Source organism: Mixophyes fleayi, chromosome 3, assembly GCF_038048845.1.
Source record: "Mixophyes fleayi isolate aMixFle1 chromosome 3, aMixFle1.hap1, whole genome shotgun sequence".
Taxonomy (NCBI): domain Eukaryota; kingdom Metazoa; phylum Chordata; class Amphibia; order Anura; family Limnodynastidae; genus Mixophyes; species Mixophyes fleayi.
The window spans coordinates 290,433,061-290,439,452 of NC_134404.1; positions in this window are offsets into that span (position 1 = coordinate 290,433,061).

Here is a 6,392-nt window from a genome sequence, read left to right on the forward strand (position 1 = left end):
TGAAAGTGTCTTCCTGAGCTAGACTGAATAGTTTATGCAAAGTCTAATTATTTATGATGATGCGCAAAATAAAGTTTCTACTTATTTGTTCCTATGGAATGAGATCTTTCTATAGCAACCAATCAGATTCTAGCTGTCATTTTGTAGAATGTACTAAATAAATGATAACTGGAATCTGATTGGTTGCTATAGGCAACATCTCCTCTTTTTCAAACCCGCAACTTGATAAATTTACTCTCTAGAGTCACATCTGGTACTTATAAACATGAATCCGTTTTCTAGCAGGTTATTTGGATATTTAGTTTGTTTACATATTTCATTAACAATCTATAGCAAATGTCCTACTGGTGACAACACACAATCATATTGCAGTTTCACATACTCTGTTTTCTATACGGTGTTTGCTTATTCAACAACTGAAGCAGAATGAGTTCTGTAGTTATGACGATACTTTGAGACCATTGGGCAGAAACTGTTTAAACATTTCTGTATTTGATTTATGGGTGTAGTTGCAAATTAATGCAGCATTGCTGCAATTGGATATATTATTTGTACATTAAACTTTTTTTTTTTTTTTATAAAGGGTGTCTACACATCAGCTGTTTTGGGTACAGAATTGAACAAGGATAAGGACAAACTGTGTTAAAATGTTAGGCAAGAATTTTACTTATTACCATTCTAAGTCCTTCTAACTGCACTAGAACAACCTGAAGTTTTATCTAGTAATCCTTTAGCCGCTTCATGACTAGCACTGGTCCATACCTTACCCAGACTATATTTTACAGCATAGCTATGTGCTGATTACACACACAATTGTTTTTTTTTTTTTGTTTTGTTTTTTACCATTTCTCCTTATTATTTTTAAGGCTTTATTTTGTTAGTACATTGTATTATACCAGGCAAAATTATCTAAAAATTAATCTTCCTGAGTATCTGAATATCAAATATTTGTATGTTATGTAAAGTAATAAAGTAGGCACTGGAATGAAAGGTAGCTTCATAAAGGATGATCTTTATTTTGTTATTGAAAATAATTTGTAAATATGTATTATAAGTTGCAATATTTAGGCGTGTTCATTTTGGGGGTAAATGAGACTAAGATACTTTACTTTTCAAATAACTTGATCTTGATCTTCAATACAACTTAATTGATGATGTTGAAGTAATTCACAAATCATATCTCTGTCATGAGCCAGACTGCTCCTTATTTCAGGAATTGGATGATGAGTGACTTTCAAAATATTTGACCTTCCAGTTACTCCATCTCTAGTGGTTTGACATGGATGGGCTTCTTTACACTGCGGGAATTCGTGATCATATCGGAGGATTTTCTGTGTCCAATGGTTTAGCCCCTTGTTAATATATACACCCATCAGCCACAACATTAAAACCACTGACAAGAAGTGAATTACATTGATTATCTTGTTACAATGGTACCTGTCAAGGGGTGGGATATATTAGACAGCAAGTGAACAGCCTGTTCTTGAATTTGTTGTGTTGGAAGCAGGAAAATGGATAAACGGAAAGACTTTGACAAGGCCGAATTGTGATGGCTATGTGACTGGGTGTTCCCTGTATGCAGTGATTAGTACCATCTAAATGGTCCAAGGGAGGGCAACTGGTGAAATGGCGACAGGGTCATGAGAGCCCAAGGCTCGTTAATGCATATAGGAAGCGAAGACTAGCCCGTCTGGTCTAATCCCGCTGAAGAGCTACTGTTGCACAAATTGCTGAAAAAGTTAATGCTGACAATGATAGGAAGGTGTTGGAACACACAGTGCATTGCATCTTGCTGCAGACCAGTCAGAGATCCCATGCTGACCCATGTCAGGTTCCTACAATGAGCGCCAGAACTGGACCATGGCCCAATGGACGAAGGTGGCCTGGTCTGATGAATCACGTTTTCTTTTCTATCATGTGGATGGCAGGATGTGTTTTGCCCCATTTACCTGGGGAAGAGATGGCACCAGGATGCACTATGGGAAGAAGGCAAGTCAGCAGAGGCAGTGTGATGCTCTGGGCGGTGTTATGCTGGGAATCCTTGTGTTCTGGCATTCATGTGGTTGTTACTTTGACACGTACCACCTACCTAACCATTGTTGCAGACCTAATGCACACCGTCATGGCAATGGTATTCTCTGATGGCAGTGGCCTCTTTCAGCAGGATAATGTGCCCTGCCCCACTGCTAAAATTGTTCAGGAATGGTTTGAGGAACATAATAAATAGTTCAAGGTGTTGACTTGGCTTCCAAATTCCCCAGATCTCAATCAGATTGAGCATCGGTGGAATGTGCTGGAAAAACAAGCCAGAGCCACGGAGGCCCCACCTTGCAACTTACAGGATTTAAAGGTTCCGCAGCTAACGTCTTGGTGCCAGATACCACAGGACACCTTCAGAGGTCTTGTCGAGTCCTTGCCTCGATGATTCAGGGCTGTTTAGCGGCATGAGGGGGACCCACGCAGTTTTCGACAGGTTGTTTAATGTTGTGGCTGATCGGTGTATATATAGCAATCGGATGGCCACTAGCTATCAGTAATTGTTCCTTGCCACTTTGCTGGAACCAAAGGGTGTTTTTTTTTTTTTTTGTTTTTTTTTACAGGTGGCTTCCAAGCATGGGGCTATGTTTATCTTAGTGTGTTCTAGACCAGCTCTGTGCCTTAGCTCCCACATAATACTCTTCCTACAAGTATAGAGGGGTTGGACCCAGAGAGTTCAGTTGACACTGCTGTTGACTGTGATTGCTGTTACCATCTCTGGTTCTCCTTTGGTGATCTCCACTGCCTCCTTAGTGACATATTGTATATCCTGTACATCATCCTACCTGGTGAACGGTCAGGGAACCTGAAACACATATCCCTGTGCTTTACTAACTTCGATAGATTTGCATTAAGACCTCTTCATGTGCAGAGCGCTTGTCTGTATAAAATAAAAATATATAAACCTATGTAAAATATCTTTAGCTGTGACACATTTGTCAAAGTTCTATAGGTAGTAATGCTTTTATTACTATACCTGTTCAATCCCTTGGCTCAACAAAGATACTGGGTTGTTGATGCATGTCATTGAGAATGGTTCCTGCATGTCATTACGTGACCTTCAATGTAAATTAACATTCCCGGTGGCAAATACTGATTTGTACCTCCAGTTGAAGCATTTTATTGCCTCTTCACTAGATTACCTATCACCATCAACTTAACCTCACTTGAGTTGATGTGTTACTCTTATTATGTTACTGTAGGCCCATCTATCTTTGCTCTCTATAACCTCTTGTTATAAAAAAAAAATAAAAAATCCTTCCCCAAAAATTCGAGCCTCAATGGAAGAGTCTGTCATCCATTTCAGCCTTGTGGAGAATTTTTACAAGGTAAACTTAATGTTGGTACATGATCCCTACCAGGGTATATAACTATATGTTAGAGGTGCTGCAGGCACCTTCTTCCATATATGGTGGAGTTGCCCTAAATCTATTATAGGGACAGAATCTAAGACGGTTTTAAGTAAAGTGACCAATGTTGCCATCAATGAGAATTTGTGGTTGTTCTTCCAGGGCCTCCCAGATGTGGTGTTTATGGTAACTCTCCAGTAGTCCTCCCCCCCCCCTCCCCCGCCCTCCCAAAACAATGTCAGATGTTCTGTTCTATGGTTGTTACTAAGAGATCTACATAGACATCACACATCTTTCTTTACATAGAGGTCAACATACATATGTCTTCTGCTGCTCTTTAGACCACCAGAGGCTGCACCTCCAGACTCCCCCAACCCCATCCCCTTCCCCCCTAATCACTAACCCTGACTGTCCCTGGCCCCCCATAAGCTTAAATCACATTCTTGTTCATCCACTTCCCTTTCAAGTACATGATACTATGGGCACATATTCTCTCTTGCACATTATTAAAGGTTTCCTAATTGTTAAGCTGTATTTGTAATTCGATACTATGTTTTGTACCAAATACCACTGCATTTGTATAGGTTATGACTTGCTTTGTTGCTCAAAATTAAAATAAAAATGTATACAGAAAAGTGTCATGGAAAAATATATTTTGCAAATGTATAAAAATGAAACTATTGCCATGTGTATAATTGGAAGAAGTGAGGCGGAATACTGTTTTCACTATTTCAGCCCTCCCTCCAAAGCTTGTTTAGCTGCCTCCTGCTTGTGAGTGAGTGTCTGCACGATAAGTGGGTCAGACATGCCCACAAGTATAAAGTAGAATACGTATATACATGGTGATGGAGACTAAAGCAGCACAATCTCTGCTAAGCGGCTGCTTTGCACAAAATCCACATGACATCCTTATCAATGTAGATAATCTATTCTACATCTCTTCAGTGTTTGTTGACCTCTTTAAATATGCAGACGTTTCCTGTGTGAATGCATCAGTCACATTTAAACACAACCTTAGCAAGTGTAAAATAGTCAAATTTTAAATGATAATGAAACATAACAAAAGGGACCAATTGAGCAAGCAAAGAAAACCTTCCTTCCTGCCAACACGATGGAGTGAATGGTGCCATATAAATATATATGTAGTTTTCTTCCAAGTTTAATATATTGAAGACGCAGAAAAACACATGCAAAGATGAATGATCCCTAACATGTTAAAATGTGAATCTAGAAATGCAGATGCTCTGTACAAAAGTTATGTTAAAAGTCCATGTTTACCAGTTCCCAAATATTTTATGTGAATTTGGTGCTTAACTATTTTGTAAAACAGTAGTAAACAAATTATAAACAATACACTTTACTGATACCAACTTGATTATATAGGTACCACAGCATGATGATTCTGTTACTTTATTAACCATGTGTCCAGGTTAGATAAGCAATCATACTTTTGCCAAAATTATATACATGTATCCCACAAATGAAACTATCTTGCTATAAAATTGTGCAAATATATTCGTCAGTTGTGAAAGCTAAATTCATAATTTTTGTACATTCACTCGTAATGTTTCACAAATGGTGATTCTGAAAGTAGGCTGATTTATGAAGGATAGTTATTTTACATGGACTTTATTATGGACTATTGGATTATGATGATTTGTTCACATTAGTGGGGTCAATAGTGTAATGGATGGAGTTTTTCCCAATATAAAAAGGTGATTCAGTTACTGATGGAGTTACCCAAAGATTAGCGACTGGGTCCATGCTAGTTAGAGGAAGTCCTCCCGTTCCTCTGGAATGGACTATTCTCCTGTTTCATATTTCCTGCTGCTAAGGCATATAGAGTTAGATGCCTGCTCCAGCCAACTGCTTTCATCATAATGTGTCAGGAGGGTGAAATTCAATATGATCCATTCAGCTCCAGCAGGTGACGTATCAGTAACAGAGGCGATGGGAGGATGACTTGCCTAACTTTATGCCCTCATCCTGCCCTCTTCACTAAGAAGTGGGCGAGATGCGGGAAAACAGCCTGCTCTCCCGAAACTCTGGTAGACCTACTGTTAGGGTTCTTACCCGCCAGCTCCGTTCCACCGCACTTCCGGGTAGGTTCCGGCGGCGGTCATGTGACCAATGGGCGGGGAATTCAAAATTCTATTTCAGCGCTGCTCTGACACACTATTTGTGTCAGAGCAACGTGTTTTCAGCGTCTGGCTTCCTCTCCTGTGTTCCCTTCTCCTGTGTGTTCCTTGTGCTTTACTTACCTCCTGTGTACCAATCTGGCTGTTGTCCCTGGCTACTCTCTAGTCTCATCCCTGGCACTGCGAATTGGATTGACTCCTGTGTACTGACACAGCTGTTGTCCCTGGCTATATTCTCCAGGACATCACGGTTAGTGTGCTTTGGTCGCTAGAACCTTGTTGTTCCATTTCTGCCTTGTCTGTACATCTCATAGAGCTTTCTCCTTAGGTCTGTAGGCTAACCTGGGGGTAAAAACCATCCTGCCTTGCGGCGGTTCTTGGAGAAGACCGGGAGGGCCATTAGACTCTGCGCCCTGGGAAGGCCGGCACTAATACTGACTAAGGTAAATCCTGAATTGTAACACCTACCTGGAATTTGGAAGTTTCCCAAACATTCCGGGGGAGTTGGCAAGTATCGATTGACCTCTGTTTTTTCCATGTTTCCTTTTGTTTTTCACAATAACATGTTGGATTAAATACAACATTATCTAATTTATCCTAGGGATAGTGAGTAAACAAGAAATAAGCCTGCTCATAGTTATCTTACTGCCACTAGTTTGGTCCCAGAATTATACAGTAATAATATACATAATGGGGGAATATTTAGACAAATGTAGCTTTCTTTTGGAAATGTGCATTTAGATATACTTTCAATTCTGTTACCTGTTTCAGAATTTAAACACCATAATGATGAACCATGTTCTAAGTTAGTTATACAGAGCACGGTATTTTGTAATGTATTATGACACCACTTCAATAATTTCTTTGC